General features: G+C 44.7%; 1 pseudogene across 1 annotated transcript in view; it reads right to left on the minus strand.

The window, feature by feature from the left end:
- LOC106571256 (kinase D-interacting substrate of 220 kDa B-like) overlaps window positions 1–17,257 on the minus strand; it is a 58,199-nt pseudogene that overhangs the window by 15,769 nt on the left and 25,173 nt on the right. Inside the window, exons 14-20 of the transcript XR_006759147.1 lie at window positions 16,614–16,793; window positions 15,928–16,093; window positions 15,638–15,789; window positions 13,036–13,325; window positions 12,317–12,457; window positions 5,877–6,114; window positions 5,522–5,610 (exon numbers count right to left, since the gene is read on the minus strand). The product of XR_006759147.1 is annotated as a kinase D-interacting substrate of 220 kDa B-like (transcript). The remainder of the gene's footprint in view (window positions 1–5,521; window positions 5,611–5,876; window positions 6,115–12,316; window positions 12,458–13,035; window positions 13,326–15,637; window positions 15,790–15,927; window positions 16,094–16,613; window positions 16,794–17,257) is intronic.

The raw sequence follows: 17,257 nt of genomic DNA on the forward strand, positions 1-17,257 counted from the left end.
CCCACAGCAATCTACACACAATAACCCATAATGACAAAGCGAAAACAGGTTTTTAGAAATGTTCGCAAATGTATGATTTTTTGACACAGGATTGTGTCGAGGCACAGATCTGAGGAAGGGTACCAAACATATTCTGCAGCATTGAAGGTCTCCAAGAACACAGTGGCCTCCATTATTCTTTTGGAAGCACCAAGACTCTTCCTAAAGCTGGCACATGACAGCCAGTTTGGAGTTTGCATAAAAGGCACCTAAAGATTCTCAGACTATGAGAAACAAGATTCTCTGATCTGATGAAACCAAGATGGAACTATTTGGTCCGAATGCCAAGCATCACGTTTGGAGGAATCCTGGCATCATCCCTACAGTGAAGCATGGTGGTGGCAGCATCATGCTGTGGGGATGTTTTTCAGCGGTAGGGACTGGAAGACTAGTCAGGAACGAGGGAAAGATGAACAGAGCAAATTACAGAGAGATCCTTGATGAAAACGTGCTCAGGACCTCCGATTGGGGTGAAGGTTCATCTTCCAACAGGACAATGACCCTAAGCACACAGCCAAGACAATGCAGAAGTGGCTCTGAATGTCTCTGAATGTCCTTGAAGTGGCCCAGCAACAGCTCGGACTTGAACCTGATCGAACATCTCTGGAGACCTGAAAATAGCTGTGCAGTGATGCTCCCCATCCAACCTGACAGAGCTTGAGAGAATCTGCAGAGAAGAATGGGAGAAACTCCACAAATACAGGTGTGCCAAGCTTGTAGCGTCAAACCTAAGAAGACACGAGGCTGTAATCGCTGCCAAAGGAGCTTCAACAAAGTACTGGATAAAGGGTCTGAATATTTATGTGAATGTGATATCGGTTTTTATTTTTAATACAAACATTTCTAAAAACCTGTTTTTGCTTTGTTATTATGGGTTATTGTGTGTAGATTGATGAGTAAAAAAAACGATTCAATACATTTTAGAATAAGGATGTAACGTAACAAAATGAGGAAAAAGTCAAGAGGTCTGAATACTTTCTGAAGGCACCGTACTGTATATGTATTTTTGGGGGAGGGGGACGCACAAAACAACAGGGATCTTGATCCACGAGGGGATTGAATGTCTCTGCTGTAACCAAGAAACTTGCTCTTGACATCAAGCCACTTTGAACATCACACCGTCGTCGGTATTTCGAAATACCCCTGTATACAGTATAAACGGTATATCGCCCAAGCTTACACAGAGCAAACACATTAACATTATATTAACGCATTGGAACCATATACTAACGTTATATTAATGCATGAGAGGAAACAACAATCACACGGTTTGCTGTTTACACAGTGTTAAACTGTCACATGTAATATAGCATGATATATATACATTTATAAACTGGGTGGTTCGAGCCCTGAATGCTGATTGGCTGACAGCCGTGGTTTATCAGACCATATACCACGTGTATTATTTTTACTGCTCTAACTACGTTGGTAACCAGTTTATAATAGCAATAAGGCACCTTGGGGCTTTGTGGTGTATGGCCAATATACCACGGCTAAGGGCTGTATCCAGGCACTCCGTGTTGCATTGTGCAATATACACACACACACACACACACACACACATTATATAAATATATACACACACTATATAAATATATATACACACACACCAAAAATATAAAACACAACATGTAAAGTTTTGGTCCCATGTTTCATGATCTGAAATAAAAGATCCCAGACATTTTCCATACGCACAAAAAGCTTATTTCTCTCAAATTTTGAGTGAGCATTTCTCTAAAATGTTAGTGAGCATTTCTCCTTTGCCAAGATAATCCATCCACCTGACAGGTGTGGCATATCAAGAAACTGATTAAAAAACCTGATCATTACACAGGTGCACCTCGTGCGGGGGACAATAAAAGGCCACTCTAAAATGTGCAGTTTTGTCACACAACACAATGAAACAGATGTCTCAAGTTTTGAGGGAGCGTGCAATTGGCATGCTGACTGCAGGAATGTTCACCAGAGCTGTTGCCAGATAATTTAATGTTCATTTCTCTACCATAAGCCACCTCCAACTGCGTTTTAGAGAATTTGGCATTACGTCCAACTGGCCTCACAACCGCAGACCACGTGTAATCACTCCAGCCCAGGACCTCCACATCCTGCTTCTTCACCTGCGGGATCCACCAAGACAGCTGATGTAACTGTGGGTTTGCATAAACTGTCAGAGACTGTCTCAGGAAAGCTCATCTGGGTGCTCATCGTCCTCACCAGGGTCTTGACCTAACTGCAGTCCATCCAGACTTTTTGCATTGACCCCCCCCCCCTTGTTTTTACACTGCTGCTACTCGCTGTTTATTATCTATGCATAGTTACTTTACCCCTACCTACATGTACAAATTACCTCGACTAACCTGGACATTGACTCTGTACTGGTACCCCCTGTATATAACCTTGTTATTGTGTGTTACTTTTTATTTTATATATTTTTTTACTTTATTTTATTTAATAAATATTTTCTTAACTCTATTTTCTTAAAACTGCATTGTGGTTAAGGGCTTGTAAGTAAGCAGTTCACGGAAAGGTCTACTACACCTGTTGTATTCGGAGCATGTGACAAATAACATTTGATTTGATATCCAGCAACTTCGCACAGCCATTGAAGAGGAGCGGGACAACATTCCAAAGGCCACAATCAACAGCCTGATCAACTCTATGCGATGATGTGTCGTGTTGCATGAGGCGGTCACACCAGATACTGACTGGTTTTCTGATCCACACCACTACCTTTTTATTTTAAGGTTTCTGTGACCAACAGATGCATATCTGTATTCCCAGTCATGTGAAATCCATAGATTAGGGCCTAATTTATTTTCTTAAATGAACTGTAACTCAGTAAAATCTTTAAAATTGTTGCATGTTGCGTTTATATTATTGTTCAGTGTGTATATTTCTACAAAAGTATGTCGACACCCTTTCAAATTAGTGGATTCAGCTATTTCAGCCACACCCTTTGCTAACAGGTGTATAAAATCGAGCACACACACGCATGCAATCTCCAGAGACAAACATTGGCAGTAGAATGGCCTTACTGAAGAGCTCAGTGACTTTCAATGTAGCACCGTCATTAGATGCTACCTTTACAACAAGTCAGGTCGTAAAATTTCTGCCCTGCTAGAGCTGCCCCGGACAACTGTGAGTGCTGTTATTGTGAAGTGGAAATGTCTAATCAAATCAAATAACATTTTATTGGTCACATACACGTGTTTAGCAGATGTTATTGCGGGTGTAGCGAAATTCTTGTGTTTCTAGCTCCAACAGTGCAGTAATATCTAACAAGTAATATCTAATAATTTCACAACAATACAGACAATACACACACATCTAAAGTAAAGGAACGGACGAGCATTGTAGACTAAGATAGAGTAGAATAGAATAGAAGTGGTAGGCCGCACAAGCTCACAGAACAGGACCGCCGAGTGCCGAAACGCGTAAAAATTGTCTGTACTCAGTTGCAAAACGCACTACCGAGTTCCAAACTGCCTCTGGAAGCAACGTCAGCACAATAACTGTTCATCTGGAGCTTCATGAAATGGGTTTCAATGGCCGAGCAGCCACACACAAGCCTAAGATCACCATGCACAATGCCAAGCATCGGCTGGAGTGATGTAAAGCTCACCGCCATTGGACTCTGGAGCAGTGGAAACGCGTTCTCTGGAGTGATGAATCACGCTTCACCATCTGTCAGTCCGACGGACGTATCTAGGTTTGGCAGATGCCAGGAGAACGCTACCTGCCCCAATGCATAGTGACAACTGTAAAGTTTGGTGTAGGAGGAATAATGGTCTGGGGTTGTTTTTCATGGTTCGGACTAGGCCCCTTAGTTCTGAAGGGAAATCTTAACGCTACAGCACACAACGACATTGTAGACGATTCTGTGCTTCCAACTTTGTGGCAACAGTTTGGGGAAGGCCCTTTCCTGATTCAGCATGACAATGCCCCCGTGCACAAAGCGAGGTCCATACAGAAATGGTTGTCGAGTTCGGTGTGGAAGAACTTGACTGGCCTGCACAGAGCCTCGTCCTCAAACCCATCGAACACCTTTGGGATGACTAGGAACGCAGACTGCGAGCCAGGTCTAATCGCCAAACATCAGTGCCCAACCTCACTAATGCTCTTGTGGCTGAACGGAAACAAGTCCCCACAGCAATGTTCCAACATCTAGTGGAAAGCCTTCCCAGAACAGTGGAGGCTGTTATAGCAGCAAAGGGGGGACCAACTCCATATTAATGCCCATGACTTTGGAATAAGATGTTCGACGAGCAGGTGTCCACATACTTTTGGCTATGTAGTGTACTTATATTTCAAAAGTAGAGAAAATAGGAAAATAATGGAAAAAGTTGAGATTTGGCATAGGTCCTTGAGTACACAACACTTGGGGTCTCAATAGAGTAAGAGGGGCTTGGGTTTAAGGTTAAAGGAGTAATCTGCAGTTATATAACAAAGCGTGACCCTGCTGCTGTTTTGGTAAAAAGCTGAGGGATGGGGCTGGAGAAATGTAACCACTCTCAAATTCATAGACAGAGCTATGGATACAAGGACAGACCATCCATGATATCAAAAGTTTAGTTTGAACCCTGATTTGAGGCTATACAGTGTTTGTTTACATTTACGTTGTTTGCAAACATTGGGTTCTCATGGAGTGTGACAGTTGAACTAAACTCATGAGGCATTTATAAGTTATATTCTTCAAGAATCAATGGGTACACATTATTCATTGATTAAGTCCATGGATGTAGCAACTGCAGATCCCCCCTTTAAGGTTAGGGTAGGTTACAGCTGGAGTGCTCTCAGTAGTCTGGTGGAAGCAGCCTGATCGCTGTGTTCACCATTCTGTTTTACCGCACGTATCAGTATGGCCTTTCTCCAATAGATGTGCAGATATAGCATAGGGTCAAACAGTCTCAATGTGGAGGAATGCCAGACTGATGAGTGATATGGAATAGAATGGTGAACGCAGCAATCAGGCAGGTTCCACTCACATTAAAGTCACACTAAACTGCACATCATGTGACTTGGTGGGGGAGAAACGCAGCAGATTGGATTAAACCTCATTGGATTACAGTCATAATAAGCGCAGTAGCTGGACAGTCACACTGGGTTCTAAAAACATAATTGAGTCAAGAGATCCTAATACACAGAAGTTGTAGTTATTTCCTATTGCGTATTTCCAGCTATTGGCTTTTTACTAGCTGCGTCCCAAACGGAGCCCTATTTCCTTTATAGTGCAGTACTTTTGACCAGAAAACAAAAGCAGTGCCCTTTGAAGGGAATAAGATGAAAACACCTTCATATGACAACCTGTTGTGTAGATGTGTGGTTATTATATTGATTTAATGATGACACCTCTGAAGTCCTTTGACCATACTATTGGTGACGGGCGGTGTTGACCCATATGCCTGTACTCTTTGGGAACCCACCAGGTTTGGGTCAAGCACCAGGCCACCCACCCACCCACACTGTCTCTTCTCTCTCTTACCCTGCGGTTCAGGGTTGTCTTGCTGCCAAACTTGGTCATCTCTCCGATGCTGTGCTGGGATAGCTTCCTGTCCAGCTCCTCATGCCAACCTGAACACAGATATCAACAAAGACAAGAGATGAGAAACCAGACCTAATATTAGCCAATGATTTGACACATACAGTTAAGTGTGTGCCGGTGTATATATCTGAATGCGAAGGTGGATGTGAGTGTGTTCATTTGTGTGTATGCCTGAATGTGTGTGTTCATGTGTGTACATGCCCGTGTGTGTGTGGTCTGAGATTTTTACAGCTCCTTTCATACAGGGCATGTGTGTGTGTGAGTCGGTCTTTACCGTCTGAATGGTTTGGATTACCGTCTGAGTTTCCGGTGTCTCCATTAGCGGGCGCTGCCACACACATCTTTCTGGCGCTGCTCAACCCCCGGCTGTTGAGGAAGACCGGCAGGTGGACGATGTTTCTCATGTAGTCATGGCCGTTGATGTTGGAGTCCCTGAGCACGCTGTTCAGGTTCTGGTTGATGGCCTTGATGATGATGTGGGGGTCGCTGGCGAAGATGGAGATGAAGGGGCCTTTGGAGAAGAGCACTCTCACCTGGTGGAGAGGAACAGGATACATATGTTTTCTTTTTTATTTAGCCTTTATTTAACCAGGAGAAGCCCATTGAGACCCAGAGTCTCTTTTTCAAGGAAGACCGCGACAAGAAGGCAGCAACTATCAATACAAATCAAATGTTATTTGTCACATGCAACGAATACAACAGGTGAAAGTCTTAGTGAACTTACTCACAAGCCCTTAACCAACAACGCAGTTAAGAAAAAATAAGTGTTAAGAAAGTATTAACTAACGTAAACAATTAATTAAAATAGACAAATAACAAATAATTCAAGAGCAGTAATGAGGCTATAGACAGGTTAGTCGAGGTAATTGAGGTACTATGTACAGTATCTCACAAAAGTGAGTACACCCCTCACATTTTTGTAAATATTTGAGTATATCTTTTCATGTGACAACACTGCAGAAATGACACTTTGCTACAATGTAAAGTAGTGAGTGTACAGCTTGTATAACAGTGTAAATTTGCTGTCCCCTCAAAATAACTCAACACATAGCCATTAATGTCTAAACCGCTGGCAACAAAAGTGAGTACACCCCTAAGTGAAAATATCCAAATTGGGCCCAATTAGCCGTTTTCCCTCCCCGGTGTCATGTGACTCGTTAGTGTTACAAGGTCTCAGGTGTGAATGGGGAGCAGGTGTGTTACATTTGGTGTCATCGCTCTCACACTCCCTCATACTGACTGGTCACTGGAAGTTCAACATGGCACCTCATGGCAAAGAACTCTCTGAGGATCTGAAAAAAAGAATTGTTGCTCTACATAAAGATGGCCTGGGCTATAAGAAGATTGCCAAGACCCTGAAACTGAGCTGCAGCACGGTGGCCAAGACCATACAGCGGTTTAACAGGACAGGTTCCACTCAGAACAGGCCTCGCCATGGTCGACCAAAGAAGTTGAGTGCACGTGCTCAGCGTCATATCCAGAGGTTGTCTTTGGGAAATAGACGTATGAGTGCTGCCAGCATTGCTGCAGAGGTTGAAGGGGTGGGGGGTCGGCCTGTCAGTGCTCAGATCATACGCCGCACACTGCATCAAATTGGTCTGCATGGCTGTCGTCCCAGAAGGAAGCCTCTTCTAAAGATGATGCACAAGAAAGCCCGCAAACAGTTTGCTGAAGACAAGCAGACTAAGGACATGGATTACTGGAACCATGTCCTGTGGTCTGATGAGACCAAGATAAACTTATTTGGTTCAGATGGTGTCAAGCGTGTGTGGCGGCAACCAGGTGAGGAGTACAAAAACAAGTGTGACTTGCCTACAGTCAAGCGTGGTGGTGGGAGTGTCATGGTCTGGGGCTGCATGAGTGCTGCCGGCACTGGGGAGCTACAGTTCATTGAGGGAACCATGAATGCCAGCATGTACTGTGACATACTGAAGCAGAGCATGATCCCCTCCCTTCGGAGACTGGGCCGCAGGGCAGTATTCCAACATGATAACGACCCCAAACACACCTCCAAGACGACCACTGCCTTACTAAATAAGCTGAGGGTAAAGGTGATGGACTGGCCAAGCATGTCTCCAGACCTAAACCCTATTGAGCATCTGTGGGGCATCCTCAAACGGAAGGTGGAGGAGTGCAAGGTCTCTAACATCCACCAGCTCCGTGATGTCGTCATAGAGGAGTGGAAGAGGACTCCAGTGGCAACCTGTGAAGCTCTGGGGAACTCCATGCCCAAGAGGGTTAAGGCAGTGCTGGAAAATGATGGTGGCCACACAAAATATTGACACTTTGGGCCCAATTTGGATATTTTCACTTAGGGGTGTACTCACTGTGTTGTGTTATTTTGAGGGGACAGCAAATGTACACTGTTATACAAGCTGTACACTCACTACTTTACATTGTAGCAAAGTGTCATTACTTCAGTGTTGTCACATGAAAAGATATACTCAAATATTTACAAAAATGTGAGGGGTGTACTCACTTTTGTGAGATACTGTACATGTAGGTAGAGGTAAAGTGACAATACATGTAGTGCCTTAAGGCCGAGCAGTTGCCATACCAGGCGGTGATGCAACCAGTCAGGATGCCCTTGATGGTGCAGCTGTAGAACTTTTTGAGGATCTGAGGACCCATGCCAAATCATTTCAGTCTCCTGACAGGGAATAGGCGTTGTCGTGCCCTCTTCATGACTGTCTTGGGTGTTTGGACCATGACAGTCCCTTGGTGATGTGGACACCAAGGAACTTGAAGCTCTGAACCTGCTCCACTACAGTCCCCGTCGATGAGAATGGGGGTGTGCTCGGCCCTCCTTTTCCTGTAGTCCACAATCATCTCCTTTGTCTTGATCACATTGAGGGAGAGGTTGTTATCCTGGTGCAATTGAGATTGCGTCATCTGTGGATCTGTTGGGGCGGTATGCAAACTGGAGAGGGTCTAGGGTTTCTGGAATAATGGTGTTAATGTGATCCATGACCAGCCTTTCAATGCACTTCATGACTACAGATGTGAGTGCTAAGGTCAGTAGTCATCTAGGCAGGTTACCTTGGTGTTCTTGGGAACAGGGACTATGGTGGTCTGCTTGAAACATGTTGGTATTACAGACTCGGACAGGGAGAGGTTGAAAATGTCAGTTAAGACACTTGCCAGTTGGTCAACGCATGCTCAGAGTACACGTCCTGGTAATCTGTCTGGCCCTGCGGCCTTGTGAATGTTGACCTGTTTAAAGCTCTTACTCACATTGGCTACGGAGAGCGTGATCACAGTTGTCCAGAACAGCTGGGGCTCTCATGCATGCTTCAGTGTTGCTTGACTCAAAGCATGCATAGAAGTAATTTAGCTCGTCTGGTATGCTCGTGTCACTGGGCAGCTCATGACTGTGCTTCCCTTTGTAGTCCGAAATAGTTTGCATACCCTGCCACATCTGAAGTGTCATAGCCGGTGTAGTAGCATTCAATCTTAGTCCTGTATTGACCCTTTGCCTGTTTGATGGTTTGTCGGAGGGCATAGCAGGATTTCTTATAAGCGTCCGGGTTAGAGTCCCGCTCCTTGAAAGCGGCAGCTCTACCCTTTAGCTCAGTGCAGATGTTGCCTGTAATCCATGGCTTCTGGTTGGGGTATGCTTCTGGTTGGGGTATGAAGAGTAGCTGCTGCTTTTGCAACAGCTAATGGGGATTCTAATAAAATACCAATACCCCTTGTCTTACCGGAGGGAGCTGTTCTCTCTTGCCGATGCACGGAAAACCCAACCAGCTGTATGTTATCCATGTCGTCGTTCAGCCACGACTCGGTGAAACATAAGATATTACAGTTTTTAATGTTGGTAGGAAGGTCTTGATAGGAGCTCATCCAGATTATTGTCCAATGATTGCACTTTGGCTAATAGGACTGATGGTAGAAGTGGGTTACCCACTCGCCATCGGATTCTTACATGGCACCCCAACCTACGATCCCTATATCTCTGTCTCTTCTTCATGCGAATGACGGGAATTCGGGCCTTGTCCGGTGTCTGAAGTAAATCCCAACTCATTAAAGAAAAAATCTTCATCCAGTACGAGGTGAGTAATCGCTGTTCTGATATCCAGACGCTATTTTCGGTCACTCGAGACGGTGGCAGAAACATTATGTACAAAATAAGTTACAAATAACACGAAAAAACACACACAATAGCACAATTGGCACAATTGGCCCTGTCCGGGGGTATCATCGGATGGGGCCACAGTGTCTTCTGATCCCTCCTGTCTCAGCCTCCAGTATTTATGCTGCAGTAGTTTATGTGTCGGGGGGCTAGGGTCAGTCTGTTACATCTGGAGTATTTATCTTGTCTTATCCGTGTCCTGTGTGAATTTAAATATGCTCTCTTTAATTCTCTCTTTCTCTCTTTCTTTCTTTCTCTCGGAGGACCTGAGCCCTAGGATCATGCCTCAGGACTACCTGGCATGATGACTCCTTGCTGTTCCCAGTCCACCTGGCCGTGCTGCTGCTACAGTTTCGACTGTTCTGCCTGCGGCTATGGAACCCTGACCTGTTCACCGGACGTGCTTGTTGCACCCTCGACAACTACTATGATTATTATTATTTGACCATGCTGGTCATTTATGAACATTTTAACATCTTGACCATGTTCTGTTATAATATCCACCCGGCACAGCCAGAAGAGGACTGGCCACCCCTCATAGCCTGGTTCCTCTCTAGGTTTCTTCCTAGGTTTTTGGCCTTTCTAGGGAGTTTTTCCTAGGGAGTTTTTCCTAGCCACCGTGCTTCTTTCACATGCATTGCTTGCTGTTTGGGGTTTTAGGCTGGGTTTCTGTACAGCACTTTGAGATATCAGCTGATGTACGAAGGGCTATATAAATACATTTGATTTGATTTGAATTGGTTAGGAGCACATAAAACAGCAGCCATCTCCTCTGGTGCCATTCTTACTATATTACAGAATTAAAACATACAACAATACACATCAACATGATCAATACACATCAACAACATAATTATAGACTATTCCATGCCACTGGTACACAAGACAAGAAGGCAGTCTTGGCTAATACTGTAAATGTCCTGGGGACTTTAAGTAGCAACCGCCTAGCAGACTGGGTATGGTAACTGCTGGTGGTGAAGGAGACCTAGACTACAGAGGTAAAGAGGGAGTTTACCCAAAAGGGCTTTGTAGATGAACACATACAAATGTAGCTTTCTGCACATATAAAGTGAGTTCCAACCCACCATTTGGTACAAGGTGCAATGTTGGGTGAGTGACTTGGCATTTGTAATAAAGCGCAAGGTTTCATGATAAACAGAGTCCAGTCTCTGTAATACGGAGGAGGCTGCATGCATATACAACAAGTCACCATAATCAATTACAGAGAGAAAAGTGGCCTGAAAAGCTTCTTTCTAGTCATAAGCGGGAAGCAAGTCTTATTACGAAAAGAAAAACCCAATTTCAATTCAAGCTTCCTCACAAGATTATCCATATGAACTTTAAAGGACAACTTGCCATCCAACCATATACCTTGGTATCTGTAGGATGACACTTTTTCAATGGATAAGCCACCAGATGTGACAATGCTAACCTTCTCTGGCTGAGTTCTAGCGCTGGTAAAGGTCATGAATTCAGTTTTTTGTACATTCAAGACCAGTTTGAGACCATAAAGGAAGTGACTGAAAAGCAGTCTGGAGCTTTTCAACAGCCTGAACCAGAGAAGCAGCACATGAATATATGACTGAATCATCTGCATATAGATGTAACTTTGCTGGTTGCATCCCATTTCCCAAATCATTAATACAAATTGAGAACAACACAGGAGCTAAAATGGAACCTAAAATGGGCACACCTCTATTAATCTGAAGAAAGCTATTGTCAGTATATACACATTGTGTTCTGTCAGAAAGATAGTTCCTAAACCAATTTACTGCCCCTTCACTGAGACCAATGTTACTGAGTTTATGGTCAACTGAATCAAATGCCTTTGATAAATCAACATACAGAGCAGCACAATGTTGCTTTTTATCAAGCGCATTTATGGCCGTGGCAAATGCCATCATAAGTGCAGTTGTGGTGCTGGTCTCCGATCTAGAGCCAGAGTGAACCCCACTAGTATGTTCTGGTGAGGTGTGTGTGTGTGTGTGGTGGATATAGTATATTAGTTTGTTCTAGTCTATTCTAAAACTCTTTCTGCCATAGCTCACAGTTAGCTAATAACTCCATTATCCCAATGTGCAAAAGACATTGAAATATTAGATTTTGTGACTACTATCAAATGTCTAGACAAATCAGTCTAAACGTATGAGGGATGTTGCTTATTATTACAAAGACATCATGCATAAAAGATCCATTATTTCCTCAGACCAAAGATTTCATTAGTAAACAAGAAACAGCTGGTTCAGATGACCATGCCCCTTGAATATTAGATTAAAGACAATTCTATTACTGTAAATAATAAGAAAAACCATGACAGCTTCTGGAAACTTTGTGACTGATTTATAACTATGTACTGTATAACTAGGTAATCTTTGCTCTCTTGGGAAAGATCGTCTTCGGAAATAACTACATTTGCACACCAAGGCAACACAAAGGGTGAGACGGTCCAAACAGTTGGTCAAAACCATTGCGTTCCTGTTCAGAGTGATACTGTATACCCTATCACCATGTGACTATGTTCGTGTGTGTTCGTGTGTGTGTATGTGCCCACGCGCTGCATGCGTGTGTGTGTGTGTGTGTGTGTGTGTGTGTGTGTGTCTTACCGTATCCAGCATCTGCAGTACTTTGTCCTGTTCACAGGAGTCCAGGCCGTCTATGATGACAGCCAGACGTGTCTGGTTCTGAGTGAAGCTATCGATGGTCTTAGCCATCCTCGCCATCAGCTCCACCTCATTCTTCAACACCTGAGGGAGGAGAGAGAAAGAGAGAGAGGAGGAGGAGGGAGAGAGAGAGGAGAAAAGAAGAGGAGGAAGAGAGAGAGAAGGGGAGAGGAGAGAGAGAGAGAGAGAGGAGGATGGGTGAGAGAGAGAGAGGAGGATGGGTGAGAGAGAGGGAGGAGAAAGAGAGAGAGAGAGAGAGAGGGGAAGATTGGTGTGAGAGAGAGACAGAGAGAGAGAGAGAGAGGAGAGAGGAGAGAGAGGGAAGGAGAGAGGAGGATGGGTGAGGAGGAAGGAGAGGAGGAAGAGAGAGAGAGAGAGAGAGAGAGAGAGTGAGGAGGATGTGTGAGAGAGAAGGAGAGAGAGAGGAGAGATGGAGACAGAGAGAGGAGGAGGATGGGTGAGAAAGGTCATACTAGTTTTACAAGGCAGTGATATGGTGAGAGGGAGAATCAAACAGTTGTGTGTGTGTGTGTGTGTGTGTGTGTGTGTGTGTGTGTGTGTGTGTGTGTGTGTGTGTGTGTGTGTGTGTGTGTGTGTTCGTGTTTTGTGTATGTGTTTCCAAGTGCTTGCGCGGATATATACGACTGGCCTTCCATCCCTACCTTCATGAAGCCCTCGCTCTTGAGCTTGTGCATCTTGTTGGCAGCGCTGTGCAGCCTCTTCCTCTGAGAGTTGAGCACCGAGTCGGCCACCTGCCACCAGGTCCGGCAGTTGAGCACCAGTGCCAGGCCCACTGCGCAGGCCATGGCGATCAGCACGGCGTTCACCGTCTGGTTGGCCCCGTCCACCTTGAAGACGGCGAGGAGTGCCATGCCGGTGATCAGGCAGCCCAGGATGAAGATGAAGATGACGAAGGAGGGAACGCAGCAAGTTTTCTTCCACTTCTTCTTCCCTAAAATACAATCAATTTTTAAAGTACTCAGTATGCATAAAAACATTTGGAAGCAGGAGGCAGGCTACTAACAAAATTTGTGCAACAACAATGTTTATTGTCATTGTCTGTTAGACAACCCTTTGTTCCTAGTTCTTACTGAAAACCACCAGAGTATGTGATTGGTGTATTTATGAATGTGACCGACAGAGATTTAAAGTAGTGCCAATAAAGTCAAACACATATGCCCAAAGCGGATTCAATCAAGTAAACTGACCTGACTAATTTGTCACTACCTAGTGATTCTCTGCTCACTACCTAGTGATTCTCTGCTCACTACCTAGTGATTCTCTGCTCACTACCTAGTGATTCTCTGCCCACTACCTAGTGATTCTCTGCTCACTACCTAGTGATTCTCTGCCCACTACCTAGTGATTCTCTGCTCACTACCTAGTGATTCTCTGCCCACTACCTAATGATTCTCTGCCCACTACCTAGTGATTCTCTGCCCACTACCTAGTGATTCTCTGCCCACTACCTAGTGATTCTCTGCTCACTACCTAGTGATTCTCTGCTCACTACCTAGTGATTCTCTGCTCACTACCTAGTGATTCTCTGCCCACTACCTAGTGATTCTCTGCTCACTACATAGTGATTCTCTGCTCACTACCTAGTGATTCTCTGCCCACTACCTAGTGATTCTCTGCCCACTACCTAGTGATTCTCTGCCCACTACCTAGTGATTCTCTGCCCACTACCTAGTGATTCTCTGCTCACTACCTAGTGATTCTCTGCTCACTACCTAGTGATTCTCTGCTCACTACCTAGTGATTCTCTGCCCACTACCTAGTGATTCTCTGCTCACTACCTAGTGATTCTCTGCTCACTACCTAGTGATTCTCTGCCCACTACCTAGTGATTATCTGCTCACTACCTAGTGATTCTCTGCTCACTACCTAGTGATTCTCTGCCCACTACCTAGTGATTCTATGCCCACTACCTAGTGATTCTCTGCCCACTACCTAGTGATTCTCTGCTCACTACCTAGTGATTCTCTGCTCACTACCTAGTGATTCTCTGCCCACTACCTAGTGATTCTCTGCCCACTACCTAGTGATTCTCTGCTCACTACCTAGTGATTCTCTGCTCACTACCTAGTGATTCTCTGCTCATGACTCGATTTTTTTATTTATTTAACCTTTATTTATCTAGGTAAGTCAGTTAAGAACAAATTATTATTTACAATGACGGCCTGCCCCGGCCAAACCCTCCCCTAACCCGGACGATTCTGGGCCAATTGTGCGCCGCCCTATGGTATTCCCGATCACGGCCGGTTGTGACACAGCCTGGGATCAAACCAGGGTCTGTAGTGACGCCTCTAGCGCTGCGATGCAGTGCCTTAGAACGCTGCGCCACTCGGGAGCAAGTGATTACTTAGTGATTCCTCTGGTCATTGCCTAGTGATTCCTCTGGTCATTGCCTAGTGATTCCTCTGGTCATTGCCTAGTGATTCCTCTGGTCATTGGTTACCTTGTGATTCCTCTGATCATTGCCTAGTGATTCCTCTGGTCATTGCCTAGTGATTCCTCTGGTCATTGCCTAGTGATTCCTCTGGTCATTACCTAGTGATTCCTCTGGTCATTGCCTAGTGATTCCTCTGGTCATTGGTTACCTAGTGATTCCTCTGATCATTACCTAGTGATTCCTCTGATCATTACCTAGTGATTCCTCTGATCATTGGTTACCTTGGGATTCCTCTGATCATTGCCTAGTGATTCCTCTGGTCATTGCATAGTGATTCCTCTGGTCATTGCCTAGTGATTCCTCTGGTCATTGCCTAGTGATTCCTCTGGTCATTGGTTACCTAGTGATTCCTCTGGTCATTGGTTACCTAGTGATTCCTCTGGTCATTACCTAGTGATTCCTCTGATCATTACCTAGTGATTCCTCTGATCATTACCTAGTGATTCCTCTGATCATTACCTAGTGATTCTTCTGGTCATTGGTTACCTTGTGATTCCTCTGATCATTACCTAGTGATTCTTCTGGTCATTGGTTACCTTGTGATTCCTCTGATCATTACCTAGTGATTCCTCTGATCATTGGTTACCTTGTGATTCCTCTGATCATTACCTAGTGATTCTTCTGGTCATTGGTTACCTTGTGATTCCTCTGATCATTACCTAGTGATTCCTCTGATCATTACCTAGTGATTCCTCTGATCATTGGTTACCTAGTGATTCCTCTGATCATTACCTAGTGATTCCTCTGATCATTGGTTACCTTGTGATTCCTCTGATCATTACCTAGTGATTCTTCTGGTCATTGGTTACCTTGTGATTCCTCTGTCTTGAAGACCCTGAAGAGGCGGGTGGCCATGAAGCCAAACTCCCTCTCACAGGCATCAGACAGGGTGGCTATCATCTCTGCCAGGCTGGTCTCCCCTCCCACACTGGACAGACGGTTGTAGTCCGTGAACAGGAACCTGCAACAGTAAAGGGAAGGGGTGGACATTAAATCATCGGTCAAACACAAACTACAACTTATAAAGGTACCTGACGGGCAGGACATGGGTGGTTTTGTGTGTGTGTGTGTGTGTGTGTGTGTGTGTGTGTGTGTGTACCTAACGGGCAGAGCGCGGGTGGTCTGCTCTGGCAGGTCAGGGGGGTTGACAAACATCAGTTTGAGTAGCAGCTCCAGGTAACCGATGTGTCGGGCCAAACGGGTACTTATCACCCACGCCCAGTTCCAGTTCTCACCCTCGCGACGACTGCCGAAGTACACCAGCACTACACAGAGAGGGAAACTGTGTCATTAAAAGACACCTCCACTACAAAACAAAGGAAGACAAACAGAGTTACTGCGTCAAACTCTGTGTCATTGAAAGTGTTTGGAAAAGCCAGAGAGAGACAGACAGTTAGAATGAGCTCTTACTGTGTCATTGAAAGTGGCCAATTGTGCACCGCACTATGGGACTCCCAATCACGATTCCAGGCTGTGATACAGCCTGGAATCGAACCAGGGTTTGTAGTGATGTCTCTAGCACTGAGATGCAGTGCCTTAGACCGCTGCGCCACTCGGGAGCATAGGCTACTAGACTACGGGATCCTCCGGACGTCGCTACCCTAAACCTAACCTAACCTTAACCCCTACCCTAACCTTAACCATAACCCTTACCTAACCCTAACCTTTGCTTAACCATTTTACATTTCAACGTGAATGGGGGTAAGGACGTACCAACGATCACGGATAGCAATGACTACAAGACTACTGGACCATAGAAAATGGATGACAGAGTGACGGTCTCACCGAAGCAGACATAGAGCAAGGCCAGAAGGCTGAGGGAGACAGCGATGGCCAGCTTGGGGTCGACGGTGAAGCCCAGGACCAGAGCTACAGAACCACACAGCAGCAGGGACATGAACCCCACCAGCCAGGAGAACTGGAACAACGGCTCCACCTGCTGGCCAGCAAACGTCTTCATCTCATCTGAAGAGAGGGAGGAGATGAAAGGAGGATAAAGATACTTATGAGATTGAGTTTCACAAATGAACCTACAATCTTATAAGTATCTGATAAAATAATTTGTTAATATTAAATCCAGACACCACAGGCTAAAATTATGTTTTTTTGCATCTACTTATCAATTTTGAGATTGTTTGGTATTTTGGTCCATTAATATTTGTTTTTTCAAAAAGTAAAAACAACAATGTTAAAATGTCGATGATCCATAATTTCAAACCACTACATTGAATCACACATAATTTAAAAGTCCATTTCATAGAGAATGTAACAAACTAGACTATATATAGTAACTTACTTTGAAGAGATGGTGATTGGGTCTAAATAGCTGTTTGGTGTTTCTAAGTCTAAATTCAGAGTGATTGTCTTTAACTGCCATTTCCCGGAAGTCAGCCTTTTCCTACACGCCAACTCGTGTTTCTCAGCCTCAG

This window comes from Salmo salar, chromosome ssa15, assembly GCF_905237065.1.
Source record: "Salmo salar chromosome ssa15, Ssal_v3.1, whole genome shotgun sequence".
Classification (NCBI taxonomy): Eukaryota; Metazoa; Chordata; class Actinopteri; order Salmoniformes; family Salmonidae; genus Salmo; species Salmo salar.